Source organism: Schistocerca americana, chromosome 1 (genome assembly GCF_021461395.2).
Source record: "Schistocerca americana isolate TAMUIC-IGC-003095 chromosome 1, iqSchAmer2.1, whole genome shotgun sequence".
NCBI lineage: Eukaryota > Metazoa > Arthropoda > Insecta > Orthoptera > Acrididae > Schistocerca > Schistocerca americana.
In genome coordinates, this window is record NC_060119.1 from 31,945,855 (window position 1) to 31,964,341 (window position 18,487).

The following is an 18,487-nucleotide window of genomic DNA, read 5'->3' on the forward strand; positions in this document are numbered from 1 at the left end:
CAGAACATTGTCCACACATTCAAAAATTTCTTACCTAATACTGCTTGCAAAACTATATTCGTTTGGAAACTATTAAATCACCATACAAACGTGGTCACTTCATAAGACGTACCTGCTAGCTATAGCGTACGTGACTCAAGTAGTATTGTTTGCCTGAGATGTGTACATATTGTGGCGTTCGCTGTGTTATTCAGTGGTTTGGTATTTAACTAATTTGTAAATGGAAATGATAATCTTATTTTATTACATTGAGTAATTACTAAATAGTTTTTCTCCCGGCTAAAGATTTGATCAAGTTGCTGAAGAACTCCTAGTTAACGTCGTGTTAAAGTGTTGTCTGTAAGTCGTGTAAGTGTCACTAAATCACAGTTCATACAACATACTCTATACAACTATTGATTAAGATGGAAGCAGTTATCTTCAGCAAAATGATCATTAAAACCACCGAATATCAGCCGCGCACAACACTGACGTATGTTACCTCAAACAATATTCTTCGCAACTCGTGCGTAATTAATTTCGGCTCCATACATCAGCTAGAAAAGTTTGTTATAACGTTCATGCTATGAGCACTGTTTCTTAAGAACCAATCTGATTCGAATTATTTTCATTAAAATGAGTTCGGGACCAGCGGTGCACATTTATTTTTACACATTTGTATCACCTTCGGCATTTATTCTGCAGAGTTGCGTAATTTAAATGTGAATTTGCCGCTGAGATAATTGTTAAGATGGCGGCAGACAATTGATAGAGCCTTTCTATTGTTAGAGCAAATAAGTAAATATTTAAAATGGTTATTAAACGCTATAAAATCTATTTTCGTATTGTGCGCTATTTAGACTTCATCAAGCAAACATTTGATTTGTTTCTAAGGAAAACACAGACAAACACGCGATACAAATCGCTATCATCAATGGCTGCGCTCGTTGCAGCGGAAAGAAATAATTAACACAGATAATGCTTACTGAGAGAGGAATTAAAGTTACAAATAATTATTGACTCATATTTATAATAATAATGAACTCTATTTTCAAGTAATAATTAACAAATAATTACAATTTCTTAACAGACCTCAGTTTCATATGCGTCCGCAACTTATCAAAAGCCAACCAACAAAAGGTAAAAAAAAAGGAAGACAAACGCAGATCATAAAAGCAATTTACAATTATCATTGTCTTTGTATGATACACATCGATATGTCAAATTATATCATAGAATATTATATAAATAATTAATATTTATAAGTTTTCACTGTTTTTTCATACGTCGAATAGATAATGTTTATAACTGTTAGAGGCATAATTTCCTCTCGTCGCACTGTAGCCAAAAATTTATCCCGTGGATGTTACAATATTATTTTGCTGTCGGAAAACAAACGTTCAGATTATGCGAATTCTTTCTGTATTCACATTTTCAGTAGTTTTTTAAGATTATCTGGTAACAAGAGGAAGAAAAACCTGATGAATTAAATGTACAACGCTACTGGGAGCTTTGGGAATCCAGAGCCATCTGGAAATTTCAGCTGAAAGGAGAATATACGCGGACGGCGAAACGGTTTTTAAATTTCACGACAAATGACTCTGGGAACGCCTTCTGCTACTCAGTATCCATTAAATGGTGTGGCTTTTTTCGAACTCTTACTGAATTGATAACTTGGCCTGTATAGTGGGGAGGGGCGAGAGTTCGTTTTGCGAAGATCATAAGTTTTTTTCCCCCAGAAGGGAGGGAGGGAGCGGGGGGTGGAGGTGGGACAACTGCCCACCGCTGTTGTTCATAGGGTGCGCCTATGTACACGTACACACACACACACACACACACACACACACACACACACACTATTTTTCTGTGTTCTTGCATTGGCCACATGTCTTCTACATTTGGTTACTTATTATGTTTAAAAACAAACACCATCCGAAGAAGCCTTGAAAGCCCAACGGTACTGGGTACCGACCGGCCGCCGTGTCATCCTCACAGTTAGGCGTCACCGGATGCGGATACGGAGCAGCATGTGGTCAGAACACCGCTCTCCCGACCGTCGTCCGTTTTCGTGACTGGTGCGTACCGTGTTATTAGGTTCTAAAGTTTTCAAGCATCTTTTTTGGACACCATACATATATAGTTACATTTCTGGATGGAAGCTACTGCCGATAGAACAGAAATAGATGTTTAGATCGTTTCGGCGAGCCGGTTCCACAATGCAACAGATAATTCAAATTATCACATCAGAATCATTCAAGTAAAAAATCAACAGTATCATGTTAGTTAAAAGGTCTCTCTGTCACCATGCGCTGTTGCGGTCCACAGAGTGGTCGATAGGTGGAAGAGACAGTATTTACACTACAGGCCATTAAAATTGCTACACCACGAAGATGACGCGAAATTTAACCGACAGAAAGAAGATGCTGTGATATGCAAATGATTAGCTTTTCACAGCATTCACACAAGGTTGGCGCCGGTGGCGACACCTACAACGAGCTGACATGAAAGTTTCCAACAGATTTCTCATATACAAACAGCAGTTGACCGGCGTTGCCTGGTGAAACGTTGTTGTGATGTCTCGTGCATGGAGGAGAAATGCGTACCATCACGTGTCCGACTTTGATAAAGGTCGGATTGTAGCCTGTCGCGATTGCGGTTTATCGTATCGCGACATTGCTGCTCGCGTTGGTCGAGATCCAATGACTGTTGGCAGAATATGGAATCGGTGTGTTCAGGAGGGTAATACGGAACGTCGTGCTGGATCCCAACGGCCTCGTATCACTAGCAGTCGAGATGACAGGCATCTTATCCGCACGGCTGTAACGGATCGTGCAGCCACGTCTCGATCCCTGAGTCAACAGATGGGGACGTTTGAAAGACAACAACCATCTGCAGGAACAGTTCGACGGCGTTTGCAGCAGCATGGACCATCAGCTCGGAGACCATGGCTGCGGTTACCCTTGACGCTACATCACAGACAGGAGCGCCTGTGATTGTGTACTCAACGACAAACCTGGGTGCACGAGTGGCAAAACGTCATTTTTTCGGATGAATCCACGTGCTGTTTACAGCATAATGATGGTGGCATCCATGTTTGGCCACATCGCGGTGAATGCACATTGGAAGCGTGTATTCGTCATCGCCATACTGGCGTATCACCCGGCGTGATAGTATGGGGTGCCATTGGTTACACGTCTCGGTCACCTCTTGTTCGCACTGACGGCACTTTGAACAGTGGACGTTACATTTGAAATGTGTTACGACCCGTGGCCCTACCCTACATTCGATCCCTGCGAAACTCTACATTTCAGCAGCATAATGCACGACCGCATGTTGCAGGTTCTGTACGGGCCTTTCTGGATACAGAAAATGTTCGACTGCTGCCCTGCCCAGCACATTCTCCAGATCTCTCACCCATTGAAAACGTCTGGCCAATGGTGGCCGAGCAACTGGCTCGTCTCAATACGCCAGTCACTACACTTGATGAACTGTGGTATCATGTTGAAGCTGCATGGGCAGCTGTACCTCTACACGCCATCCAAGCTGTGTTTGACTCAATTCCCAGGCGTATCAAGGCCGTTATTACGGCCAGAGGTGGTTGTTCAAAAATGGTTCAAATGGCTCTGAGCACTATGGGACTTAACTACCGAAGTCATCAGTCCCCTAGAACGTAGAACTACTTAAACCTAACTAACCTAAGGACATCACACACATCCATGCCCGAGGCAGGATTCGAACCTGCGACCGTAGCGGCCACGCGGTTCCAAACTGACGCACTTAGAACCGCACGGCCACACCGGACGGCAGAGGTGGTTGTTCTGGGTACTGATTTGTCACGATCTATGCACCCAAATTGCGTGAAAATTTAATCACATGTCAGTTCTAGTATAATATATTTGCCCAATGAATACCCGTTTATCATCTGCATTTCTTCTTGTTGTAGCAATTTTAATGGCCAGTAGTGTATTAAGGACGGCTGTAACGTGTGTATGATATATAGGCCTAAGGGAGGATTCTGTCCTGTACTTCTCCAGCAATCCTCAAAAACATTTATTTATCACATGCGAAAGGAACGTGATGTATCCTGTCTGAAGGCAATCTGGCAGTAGATATAAAATAGTTCAGTGTTAAGACATCCCAGCAGCGTCGCGAGACTTGTCCTCCACTCAGATGTTGTAGCGGCCATAGTTGGGCTTTGCTCACACACGCGATCACAATGAGCGTAAATTACACATTAGTCATAGCGCACACCACTTTGTGCTTGACTGTGATGCCGAACGGTACTTTTAACACATTGTTGTCTTACGACCAGGAGAATGGTTAGTAAGTTACGACGTCGTAAGCTGACATTTAGTGATTAACTTCATCTGTTGTTGTTGCTAAGTGTTGCAGTTTCTACAGATCCGATGCTCGTCGCATCCGACGAGAGAAACATATTATAAAATGAAATTTTGTGCGGTTTGTGGCTGTTCTCTCTGTAAATTACTTGTTGTTCCACTGTGTATATTAACAAGTCGCATGAAAAGCTGTCGATGTTGTTAATCAATTGTAAAGTGGAAATTTCTTCATTACCCTGCATGCCCGTGTTTTTCCTCCTACGAGAAAACGGGAACTTTCGAGTTGTCCCAGTACAGCTCAGTTACTAACAGCAGTGTTTACGATAGGCTGCGTGAGGCGTTCGTTTCCAGGTGTACCTCATGTTTTTAATCTCTCAGAAAACTCCATAACTTTGAAAAGCGTGTAGGAACAACTCTTTGTGTACGAGTAAACCATGCTCCGCTATAGTTCTTGATGATTGTGTTCCATAGCTTTCATGGATCGCGGAAATGACACAAAATACGTGAAGTCCAGTTTTTTTAACGGTACGACCGGTTTAGGTCAGAGACCATTTTGCAGTAAAATTTTTTGTCAATAGCAGGAGTTATATACAGGGTGACAACTACTGAACTAAATGAAATAAAATTGTCATAACTTCTGAACGATTTGTTTGCATTCGGACGTTCAAACTGCACTGTTGGCCGTGGGGCATGACGGGAATTAGTATGCGCATAGCTTGGTTTAGCCCCCGTTCATTTAGATGGGGATTGGGTTCGTCAATACGCAAAACTAGCGCAACTGGTGGACTGAGAATCCGCATTTCGCGATCGAGAATCTCTTCACACTCAATGTGTGCAATGTCTGGTTACAGAATAATCGGTGCGATGTTCCTTGATGGCACGGTGACTACCGAACGGTACGTGAAGGTTTTGAAAAGTAATTTCGTCCACAACAACACAAAACCCTGCGCTACATCGGAGGAAGGCAGCGGCAAACCACATTCGCAAGGACCTCGCCAAGAGCGGCGATCATGAACCTGCTCCCCATCGCTCATGTTATTGGTATGGAACTACTTTGGCTTTTTATATACGCAAAAACACTGCTTTTTCTTGTTTTCCAAATGTGTTTCGGCACCTCTGTGCTATCATCAGGATTTTGTTGATTGAAAAATTAAGAAGTGAATATATTTTACGTTGTAACTGACTAACAAAGTGAGAAAGTTTCTATTCGTTTTTCTTATTACCGTGATGTTACATTATACGGTTTTGTAGGACCATCTGTATGGTGCCCTGCAATCATTGCTTGTCATCTCCAAACCAAACGATGTAAATGTGATTTCTTTAGAACTCACTTTGTTAAATCAGTTACAACCTATATGTTCACTTTTTACAGTTTTCAGTAAACTAAACCCGCTGATGATGGCACAGATGTGACGAAACGTGTTTGGGTAACAAGAAAAAACAGTGCTTTTGCAAAAAAGGCGGAAGCTATATCCAATAATTAAACTGCAGACACGGAAAGAAAGACAAGAGCTGCAGATTCAAAAAGATAAAAATATATCTTTGTGAATATTTTGTAGCTTTGTTCCCCAATTCGTAGGATACATTTGTCTTAATTATATGAGTATGTAATTACACATCATTAAATCAAAACATTTACAGTTAAAGCATTTATTCACTCAACATATTCATGGCCTATAAGTGCTCACTTCTAGACCAGCAACTTTTATTAAAAGAATTTATTACGTAAATTATTCTTATTATTATTATTTCAATGTTCTGGCACTCGACTTCTTGTCATTCGCCGCCTTTATTCCCAATACAATTTTGTCAAAGCTGAATTACACTCACGTAGTTTTCTACACTCTTTTAAATGTTTGTTGTTCGTGATCGAACCAATCTTATGACAAAGAACAAATTCTGGAGACTGCAGTATGGAGATCATATGCAGGTGGGCTGCCAAAGAGCCGTGTCCAGCAGTCAAGCAGAATATGAAACTTCCTCGCAGATCAAAACTGTGTACCGGACCGACACTCGAACTCGGGACCCTCTGCCTTTCGCGAGCAAGTGCTCTACCAACTGAGCTACCCAAGCGCGACTCACGACCCGTCCTCACAAAGTTAATTCTTCAAGCAGAATATGTCTTCAGCTTCTCTTCTCGGTCCATCAGACACTACCGAGTCCCGTGCGCGTGAGGCATAAGAAGGTACCCTTCTTATGCTTCATCTGCACGGGATCTCGCTTGCTACTTGATAAATTTGCTGAATTTTTTACATGAATGGTACGACTTTCTCGTACGCAATCAAGGTATAATCTGATATTCACGTTTGTATGGGCCATATTAAGGCTAATTAATTTTATGAAGAATCCGTCTTAGTTTTCTATGTTTTTTTTTTTTTTTTTTTTTTTTTTTGCTCCGGAAGATGGGATTTGAATCCTGAAACCTGGGTCATGTGTTCGATTTTTTTATCCAAATAAAGGATTTATCAAGTACAACTGGAGCGGATTTATTCATCATGAAAAATTTAGCAACAGTTCAGAATAGCCCGCGAAATGTTTACTACCGGCTCTCCATTAGTTTTTTTCCAGATCTTTCCCTCACGTGAAATTTTATTGGATCATTTTAATTCTTCTTGAAATATGTTGTTGGTTGGTTGGGGATAGGCAACCACACACTGAGGTCATCGGTCCCATCAGATTAGCAAAGGAAGTCGGCTGTGCCCTTTCAAAGGAACCATCTCAGCATTAAAAATGTGTTACTAATAAAGCGTTTCACTGCAAAATACGACATGTTAGTTTCCCCAATCTGTTTAAGTTTTGGTCTTTTTTGGCCAGAAAATCTGAATTTTTATTACAATCTAAGTCACAGTGAAATGGTGCCCACTGAACTACAGTTGTCTTGTTCTCCTGTCGTAGACGTTAAATTACTTATTGAGGCTCCTTTAATGTAAACGATTTTTTGGATCTTGTGTGCTGATAACTGCCGATATTACTGCTATGGAATCACAAAATATAACTTCTTTGTAGACTGTGCGTACACGGCTGTTTAGCTGACTTGTTGCAGTTCTCATGGCTTCAATTTCACCTTCGAAGCTTGAACGGTGCAGTATTAAGGCTTGATAGAAAGAGAAAATTTTGCTGCATATTCTTACGCTACCGTTTCCTTCTTTTTTCCGTTAATTAACCATTTGTGTAGACTGGAACCGCTGAACTTCAGTGTACCTCAGATTTATTGTTTCCAGTGCTGTACCTCTCATCATTAATTTACCTGCTTCATTTTTTTGTAATTAACGATTATATCCAGCTGGTAGTGAAACTAAATGGTTCAAATGGCTCTGAGCACTATGGGACTTAACATCTGAGGTCATCAGTCCCCTAGAACTTAGAACTACTTAAACCAACTAACCTAAGGACATCACACACATCCATGCCCGAGGCAGGATTCGAACCTGCGACCATAGAGGTCGCGCGGTTCCAGACTGAAGCGCCTAGAACCGCTCGGCCACTACGGCCGGCAATTCATGAAGTGCCTAGGTCAATGAGAACTCCATTTTGCAACAGTATTCCTAACTTTTGTTGCGCAGTGTTATTTATTTAATCGTGTGGCTAGGGCCCCCCGTCGGGCAGACCGCTCGCCAGGTGACGGCCTTTCAATTTGACGCCACTTTGGCGACCTGCGCTCGATGAGGACAGCGCAACACCCAGTCCCTGGGCGGAGAAAATTCCCCGACCCAGCCGGGAATCGAACCCGGGCCCAGAGGACTGACAATCCGTCACGCTGACCATTCAGCTACCGGGGGCTGACAGCAGTGTATAATAATGATTTGCCACTCAATATTTGTGAATATGCAGAGGTGGTTCTTTTTGCTAATGATACAAGTATAGTAATCACACCCAACAAACAGGAACTGGCTGAGAAAATTGTAAATCATGTCTTTCATAAAATTATTAAGCGGTTCTCTGCAAACGGACTCTCATTAAATTTTGAGAAATCACGATATATACGGTTTTGTACAGCAAATGTCGTAATACCATTGATAACTATAAACTTTGAACAGAAGTCTGTTAGTAAGGCAGACTATTTAAAATTTCTGAGTGTGTGCACTAAAGAAAAGTTGAATTGGAAGAAACACGTTGATGATCTGCTGAAACGTTTGAGTTCAGATACTTGCACTATTATGGCTATTGCAAAGTTTGGTGATACACGTAAATTAGCCCACTATGCCAATTTTCTTTCACTTCTTCCATATGGCATCATGTTTTGGGGTAATTCATTATTAAGAGAAATAGTATTCATTGCACAAAAGCGTGTAATCATTATAATAGCTGGACTCACCTTGCACATATTGAAGCAACAAAGGATACTCACAGTACCTTCACAATACATATATTCACTTTTGAAATTTGTTATTAATAACCCATCCCAAATCGAAAATAATGGCAAAGTGCATAGGTGCAACACTAGAAGAAAGGATGATCTTCACTATCTTTGGTTAACTGTGACTTTGAACAGAAAGTGGTGAATTATGCTGCCACAAAAGTCTTCGATCATTCACCAAATAGCTTTAAAGGTCTGACAGATAGCCAACCAGTATTTTAAAAATTATTCAGAGAATTTCTAAACGACTATTCCTTCTACTGAGTACATGAATTTTTAGATTCGAAGTAGTAATCGTAAAAAACAAAATTATTATATCGTGTAAAGCAATCTTGTGTTAAACTGACACGGTCCCCATCATTAAGAAATGTCGCGTTCGTGATCTATGGAACAAGTATTAATGTAATGTTAATTAAAAAACGAGGACAATGAAAAAATGCACAGTTTCAGAACACAGAAAACCTTATACTACTTTAATGTTCGAAATGATTCCACATCTTTTTAATTTCTTCTAGATAAAAACTCAATATAAAACACATATAGCCGTATGTCTAAATGGTGTAATATTAATTTAATAAATGCTGGATAAAGCGGCGGTTCGAAACATTCAGATCATAGTTGGCATCACAGTAAATAACTAAAACCATCTGTAGGTTTTCCACACAAAAAATATGGCCCCTGTCAGTGCGTATTGATTTACACATCAATAGTAGTCAACGTGGTCCCTACCGCCCAGTAATGGGCGTTCTAGCTTTGATGGTGGGCGGCAGGGGTTTTAAAAACATTTTTACTAAGTTTTTCATAAGAATGTGACAAAGTATTTGGTAAGTAACTACAGTGAAGACCCAAGGAAACTGGTCCACCTCCCTAATGTAGTTTTTGCCCCCCCCCCCCCCCCGCCCCCGCGAGGACGCAGAATTGCCGTAACACGACGTGGCATGGACTCGACTTATGTCTGAAGTAGTGCTAGAGGGAACTGACACCATGAATTCTGCAGAGCTGTCCAAAACTCAGTAAGAGCACGAGAGGGTGGAGATCTCGTCTGCAAAGTACGTTGCAAGGCATTCCAGATACGCTCAGTAATATTCATGAACGTGTGGGGTGTCGCATTGTCCTCCTGAAAGTGCCCAATGCACAATGGACATGGATGGATGCGGGTCATGAGGCAGGATGCTTACGTACTTGTCACCTCTCAGAGTCGTATCTAGATGTGTGAGAGGTCCTGTATCATTCCAACTACATATGCCCCACACCATTATAGAGCCTCCACCAGCATGAACAGTCCACAGCTGACATACATGGTCCATGGATTCATGAGGATGTCTCCATACCCTACACGTCCATCCGCTCGATTCAATTTGAAACGAGACTGATCCGACCAGGCAACATGTCTCCAGTCATCAACTGTGGAATTTCGGTGTTGACAGGCCAGGGGAGGCGTAAGGTTTTGTGTCGTGCAGTCATCAAGGGTACACAAGTGGGCCTTTGGCTCCAAAAGTCCACATCGATTGTGTTTCGCTGAATGGTTCGCATGCTAACACTTTTTGATGGCCCAGCATTGAAATGTGCATCAGTTTGCGGAAGGGTTGCACTTCTGTCACACTGAACGATGCTCTTCAGTCGTCGTTGGTCCCGTTCTTGCAGGATCTTTTTCCAGCCACATCGATGTCGGAGATTTGATGTTTTACCAGATTCCTGATATTGATGGTACACTCGTGACATGGTCGTACCGGAAATTCCTAACTTCATCGCTACCACGGAGTTGGTGTGTCTCATCGCACTTGCGCCGACTATAACACCATGTCCAGACTCACATAAATCTTAAAAACCTACCATTGCAGCAGCGGTAACCGATCTCGCTTCAGTGTATTGCTACATGCTTTCACTTCCTGTAACTCTGCTTTGTAATTTTTATAAACTATTGTCACGGCCCTACTTATAAATCACCATTACTGTGGTAACGGTGAGCGTCTAGAAACTTTTACTAGCGACAGGTAAAAAAGATTGACTACCTGCGTTAAATATCAACAGGTGTGACAGAGGCGTACTTCACTTACGGCAAATGTTGGGCATGACTGCTGTATCCAGGGAAGCTCGATTTTCCGCTCAGTATACATGCTGCTGCACCCAAGCTCTTTTTTTGGTATTTCCTTCAACAGAACGATTCGCGCACTTAAACTAAAATCCATTTTGAACAATGAACATGTTACAGTATACGTCCATCGGTACACTAGGTACCCGTTTATTTTGGCGGGTGGGTGGCAAAAATTCGACAGTGGCCTCGCTTTCCTACAACTAGAGTACGTGTATAACAAAAGAGACAAGTGAGGTATTCTTTTGCTACAGTGACGAGGCAGCTTTAACTGTCAACTTGCCTAGATGTCTCCCCCTCCTCCCCCCCCCCCCCTTCCATCAGGACTCAGTTCAAGGTCTACGACTATCTATCTTTGTGCAAACAGGCAATTAGCCAGGATTCTATGAGCTACAGATTTTTTTTTCCTTCCAAATATCGACTTCAGTCCACCTGCCTTCGATTCTTGAGAGCAATTCTAATCTTTTGAAAATACAAGAATTTTACGTTACAATGAAGAAATAAGTACCTTTTAGCATTTTAAAGCTAAAATAGGCGTTAACGTCGAAAAAGTCTGTTTCAGGCGTTATAAAATCAATACTTTTTTAGGTTAATTAGTTACGAAAGGGGTAAGTATATGTTTATTTGCAACAAGGAACTCAGAAAAAGAATAAGTTTTAACCTAAGGGTCCGCAATCTACTAATGAAGTACGTTCACCCCTTAGGTATCCAAATAATCTATGTTAAAAAATATTGATTTTAAATTATCAATCGTTGTGTATTTTCTATCAGATTTAGTTCTGTGTTCAACACGGTCTCAGACTAGTGGTATCAGTTGAGCTAATTATATCGAAAATGGCAGTTTCAGAATCTTGCCTCCTGTTAGACACAACATCGTACAAGAGCTGCCACCACCTCAAATATTCATTTCCCGACTTTTGTTTCCTGATCTCAAAATAAGCCTCCTCCACAGTCTGTTTAATTTTGACATGATGATTTGGGAACCATGTACGTTTTCTCTCATGTTCACGTCTCACACTCTGGCTGTTATTGCTAGGTTTGTCTTACGAAGGGACTTCCGAGTATCTTGGCAGGCCAAGTACGTTTTACTGAACGCTGTACAACACTTCAAAGTGACACAGATACGTGACAGTATTCTTCAACACAGCAGAACGGTCGGAACAGCCTGCTATTTGAACGTCCTTATGGTTGGAAATCTACTTGTCCCTCTATGTTCTTTCAGCTTCCCAAAGAGATGGAAATCGCAAGGTGTAGGATCTGGACACCCTGACCACCATCACACATGTCTGTGCGGCGATGGTCAAATTGTTGACACCATTTCACTACCGCTGGACGCGACATTGTATTTGGTCCACATATCGGTACTATCTCATTGTGAGCCTGTGTCAGTTCAGACGTTTTGCCCACAAGACTCGCACTGCCCCGCATACTTCAGCCTTGGGGTCCGTTACTAGCTGTCGCGCCATTTCATTCCCACAATCTGGTCCACCTGTTGTCCGTACTGCAGCACAACCACAGTCTAACATGGTCTTTTTTTCGCACTGCTGTCGGCTGTCAAGTGACACTTCTGAGTACGATTTCGGGTGAGTGCGAATGCTATGATTTATATTGATTTGTAACATAGCTTTTACAATAGAGAGCGTATGAAGTGCCATAAGAATCGAAAGTAACTCAAAAACGACACTACGTTTCTCATTCTTTAGTTTCTTAAGGACCCTGGGAGGTGTGAAACTGTAGATTACAGGACTGTTCCTCTACGATTCTTTTGTAACGTATGGATACTTATTAAAGAAAGTCATTCTCCTTTAATAACAAAAAAATTGCCAGTAAACACTGGAAGACCCGACCTTTTACAGAAAGCAGGGAAGAACCCAGTTCCACAATTGTTGCTACATCTGAGCCACAAACGACAAGAATCTTCAACATATTCGCGTTTGAAGCAAAAGTAATTACATTTACAAAAGTATTCGTACGTCAGAAACTCGAATCAAGTCTAAGAATAAGCTAATCATTAAACTCCATATTAGAAAAAAAAATTATACGTCAAGGGAAGTGCCTATCACAATAAAAAAAAAAGAACGTACAGCAACAGAAATATATGCTTCTTGTGCATTAAATATGTGTTTATATTCTCTTGCTATCAGTGAAGTAAGCTGTGGTTATTCACAAGTTCAAAGATGTTTCTTCACGAACAAGTTGTAGCCTACGTCACTGAATCACTGAAATTCGACTGTTTTTAGATTTATTTCACGATAATTCATGTCCCTTGGTAATTTAGTCGGCCACGGAACGCAAACATATAACAGTCTTTTTGTTAATTAATCATTAAAATAAGCCGCGCGGGATTAGCCGAGCAGTTAAAGGCGCTTCAGTCATGGACTGTGCGGCTGATCCCAGCGGAGGTTCGAGTCCTCCCTCGGGCATGGGTGTGTGTTTGTCCTTAGGATAATTTAGGTTAAGTAGTATGTAAGCTTAGGGACTGATGACCTCAGCTTTTAAGTCCCATAAGATTTCACACACATTTGAACATTAAAATAAATAAAATATACCTTATCCTTCGACTCATGTTACTGTCTACTTTCTCACCGCTTGGAGCGCTGGTGTTGCTCTAGCTGCCAAACGGTAATAACTTTCACACCATAGAATGTGTATTTGTTCAACTGTGGCAGAACTGTGTCTGCCGGAAACCCAGAACGTGTACACTCTTTTGACAGTTTCACTTACTTTCTACATTCCCTATGTATGAAAAGTCACGGCCCATTCCTTTGCCACGTCTCATCGACAATGAGTCTTTTTCTCTCTATCTACCAAGTGTCTGTCAAGTTGTAACCAAAGTAGAGAAAAAAGTCGCTAAGACAATCACACGGGCACAAAGAGAAGCTATTTCTCTCTCTTGGTCGATGTGAGTTTTCTGCATAACAGAATAGTTTCAACACAAGACTCTGGTTGAGCAGAATTCCAACCTACATGTGTCTGCGAAAAACTTTTAGTGCCAATTTTGCATTTGATGTCATATGCTTGACTGTTTCCACATGCATGTGCGTGATCTAAGCCTATTCATTTGTATCTCTTAGCAGGCGGGGTCAGGTGACTTAACAATTTCGCAAAAAAGATATCTGTTTTCTGCGTGGAAAAAAAAACAGAACTGCACCAATTAATATCACCTTCAACACGGACAGTTACCACTGAAGCGACACACACACACACACACACACACACACACACACACACACAGGAAAGAGAGAGAGAGGGAGAGAGAGAGAGCGAGAAAGAGAGAGAGGGAGTGAGGGAGGGAAGGATGAAGAGAGGGGGGTAGGGGGAAGAGAGACTGAAAGACACACACAGTGACGGAGTTATGCATACACGTGCGAGCCGAGGATGCATCATTTCAAGGGCACGAGTGTAATACGTAATTTCTGGTAGTTACTTCCGTGGCCATGAACGCCACTGTAATTAAACAGAGAAGCGCAGCTAACGCTGCATCGCTAACAAACGCCATATACTGTAGTAGAAAGTGTTTCTAACTTGGATTGATAGCACACACACACGTCTGAACAGGGCTCCTCAACACTAGAAGAAAATTACTGATCTGTTCCGTAATGACTGATTGCACAAGGCCGTAGGTTTTCTAATCCTGCAACTCTGTCTTGTGTATCAGTTGCTACATTCTTCCGTCGCCGTGACTAGCGAGTAATGGTTCAAATGGCTCTGAGCACTATGGGACTTAACATCTGTAGTCATCAGTCGCCTAGAACTTAGAACTACTTAAACCTAACCAACCTAAGGACACCACACACATCCATGCACGAGGCAGGATTAGAACCTGCGACCGTAGCGGTCGCGCGGTTCCGGACTGAGCGCCTAGAACCGCTAGACCACCGCGGCCGGCACTAGCTAGTAGCACGCCTGATTGGCACACCAAGGAGCTGGGTTCAATACCAGGTGTCGCAAAGAAATTTCCGTGCAAAGACGTCCAGGAATTGTGGTCGTTATGGAAAAATTTTTCTTGATATATTTCTTTTTCAGTAAGCGCATTTTTAACAGCCCTACAAACATCTGTGCCCTTAGTAGTTACTGTCAACGACAGTATCGGCATCAATTCTTGTTTGGTGTCATTTCCAACACAATATCGAACAACACAGCTAAACGGGCAGATTTAGTGACATCTGTACTTTCGTCGAGACAGCGAAATACAAGGAGAGCACTTCGTGACAAAGCAGTTTGACGCCAGCAACCAAACCTAAAATTTTCCCTAGTTTTTTTTTCAAAATTTCGATTTTAAAATTGCTACATTAAGCACAAAATAAACGTTATCAAAATGGTAGAAACGAATTCCTGCTACAGAACTTTATTATCCTGATCATTCAGTTTGTTGTCTTGGTTGCAATGAGCTAATCAGTTTCGTCAGAAACGATAGCAGTCAAAAGTTATTGCAACTATAAAATTTCGTACATCTGGCCACAGTGAAAATCTGATGAGGTAATAGCTGAATTCGGAAGAAAAGACCACGTCCAAATTAAAGAGTTATTTTTCCTCTTTTCAGTAAATTGTTTATATCAACTCAAACTTAATTATTTTATATTCCTCAGAACCTGCAGGATATAAAATGTAGACTGGCAATGGCAAAGAAAGCGTTTCTGAAGAATAGAAATTTGTTAACATCGAGTATAGATTTAAGTGTCAGGAAGTCGTTTCTGAAAGTATTTGTATGGAGTGTAGCCATGTATGGAAGTGAAACGTGGATGATAAATAGTTTAGACAAGAAGAGAATAGAAGCTTTCGAAATATGGTGCTACAGAAGAATGCTGAAGATTAGATGGGTAGATCACATAACTAATGAGGAGGTATTGCACAGAATTGGGGAGAAGAGAAATTTGTGGCACAACTTGACTAGAAGGGATCGGTTGGTAGGACATAATCTGAGGCATCAAGGGATCACCAATTTAGTATTGGAGGGCAGCGTGGAGGGTAAAAATCGTAGAGGGAGACCAAGAGACGAATAAACTAACCAGATTCAGAAGGATGTAGGTTGCAGTAGCCACTGGGAGATGAAGGAGCTTGCACAGGATAGAGTAGCATGGAGAGCTGCATCAAACCAGTCTCTGGACTGAAGACCACAACAGCAGAACCTGCAGGGTAATAAACATCATTTCATATACAGGGTGATTCATAAGGCATGTCATAATTCGTGTGGTGATTCTAATGTTAAAATAAACCGAAAAGTCCTATGGACTATGTCCGATTTCTGACCGCTACAGAACTGGAACGGGTTGAAGACTACACACATCCATGAATGATTATGAGGACAAATGTGAATATTACTTATCGAAATGCTGTGTATGCGCTGTGGTGGACAGAATAATGGTGGGGCAGATGACTGATCCATCCTGCAACAGGTGTTCAAAAAGTCCCCTGCCTAACTCAGTGCACTTGTCAAAGCATTGGAGGTTGTGTTGTGTTGGACATCGATCATCATCATGGTGGACTTTAATGCGGGCAACAGCATCGGTGATGTGAGCGATAAATCCTTCACGTGTATCCACCTTCGCAGCGTTCACATCCCCCTTTAACGAGCTCCATAAACATAAGACCAGTCGTGTTAGGTCGGTTGATCTGGCAGGCCATTTACTGGGTCCGCCACGGCGAATCCACCGTTGAGGAAATGTGTTATTCAGATACTGGGATATTTGTCTGGCACAGTAAATCGGTGATCCATCATGTTGTAGGCACATCTGCCGTCGTTGCTCTAATGTCACATCTTCCGAAAGTGCAGGTAGGTCTCCTATCAGGAAATGTGCATATGCTACAGCTGTCATGCAGTTTGACGAGAACCCAGGCATACTAATGAGGAAGGCTCCTTAATTAATAGTTGCTAAATTTTACGTAGCTAAATTTTAACATACATGATGAATTCCTTGGTCATAAACATGGGATTCCCACTGCATGGGTCTAAATTAGTCCTTCAATAGATACTGGTCATGAGAAATAATATTCATATAAAATATAAGGACAAAATCAACAGTCAATAAAAAATGGAACTTTCTGACCGAGAGAATTTGTGAACCAGTTCAGTAATACCTTGGAGACAATCTTTATAAGGTCAAAAGCTCGCGCCGTTCTCAGTCAGTCTGCTTTTAGTCTTGCCCTAGTCTGTTCTAAGTCTGCTCATAATTAAGTTTTTATCATTCTGTTCATTTCGCTCTTAGTCTTTGGCTGGTATAGCTAGCCTGTTTTTTAGCCCAGCATCCGAAATTGTTCATGCTGCCCCCTGTTCTCTAATTCATGCTGAGAGAACATGTTTTATAGTTATGAACAATAAATAGACAACGAAAAGTGTTACTATTTTTGTGACTATAGTAACAGTTCTGTGACTTTTTCTACTTGACTGTGCATGCAGCTCGTGGTCTTGCGGTAGCGTTCTCGCTTCACGCGCACGGGGTCCCGGGATCGATTCCCGGCGGGGTTAGGGATTTTTCTCTGGATCGTGATGACCGGGTGTTGCGTGTCTTTTATCATGATTTCATCCTCATTCACTCGAAAGTCGCTGTAGTGTCGTTCAAGAAATGGAGCGGCGGCCGAACCGCCCCGCCAGGGGTCTCCCGGCCACCAATGCCATACGCTCTTTATTATTATTACGTAATTGTGTGTAAAGTAGCGTATGATCACCTCATCCGTACGGTGTTGTGGTCGTTAATAAACTCTGTTGTCATTGCTTGTTACTGCATTTTGTTACTGTATTTTGTCCTACGCGATGTAACAGTGGATGAGACTGTGTTGTGATAATGTATCCGCACACTCTGTGACTTGCAGTAAGTGAGGACGAGCAAAAATCTGTCATCTAAAACTCCCAAGCCACTTAGGCTCCAATGCCCCATTCACGATGAACTTTCGTACTATAACTTCAAATGTAGACGAACAAATGGGTTGTTTCAATTATGTAGGCCTATCTAAATCCATCATCCAACGTTGTGTCGAAAGCCCGTGGTCTAGTGGGTAGCATTACTGTCTCTCAAGAGCAGAGTCCTGGGTTCAATTCCAGGTCAGGTGGGAAATTTTCTTAGCTGAGGCACAGGCTGTTTGAGTTGTTCTAACAATTTTATCTCATCTTCATCGACGTACAAGCCGCCAAAGTGGCTTCAAATAGAAAGACTTGTAACAGTCGACACAATCCTGTGGTGTTTTGCGTACTGACAGAGTTATTCATTCGTTCTTTACGCTTGAAACCAGTCATACTTTAGCTTCTCTGTCGATGGAAGCATGTAATCAATCATTCGTTCATTCAGCACTATTTACTGGTTTAAGTGACTGAGTGAGTCATCACCCAGTTACTCTTGTGAGTGAAAGCAAGCTGTATGTAATACTTACACTGGGCACCACCACTCGCAGGCATACATGAAGACATCTCAGTGGGTGCACCAAAGTTAAAATAAGCAATATACATTTTCGTTTAATTATGTACTGAAAGACTAGCTCTTCCTTTCACCGTTTAAAACTGATAAATAGCTTGTGCGCATTAAATAGTTTTAGGTGCTATTAATTAACACATAATAAAGGAAGAAAGAAGCTTCACTGGGAATATGAAATTGGGAAAGCATAAAAGTTCTCTTGGGGTATGTGAACTAGAAAAGAACATTGCCAAATTTTTGTGACTGCATTCCGTTTTACTGAAACGGTGTGATCGCTTCGAGTAATAAAAAAGCCAAACAAAATACTGCTTGTACG

At 41.6% G+C, this 18,487-nt stretch overlaps 2 protein-coding genes across 2 annotated transcripts in view; both read left to right on the forward strand.

Moving 5' to 3' along the window:
* LOC124546537 (vegetative cell wall protein gp1-like) overlaps positions 1-18,487 on the forward strand; it is a 54,490-nt gene that overhangs the window by 35,742 nt on the left and 261 nt on the right. The window lies entirely within an intron of this gene.
* LOC124622156 overlaps positions 1-18,487 on the forward strand; it is a 71,158-nt gene that overhangs the window by 3,303 nt on the left and 49,368 nt on the right. The window lies entirely within an intron of this gene.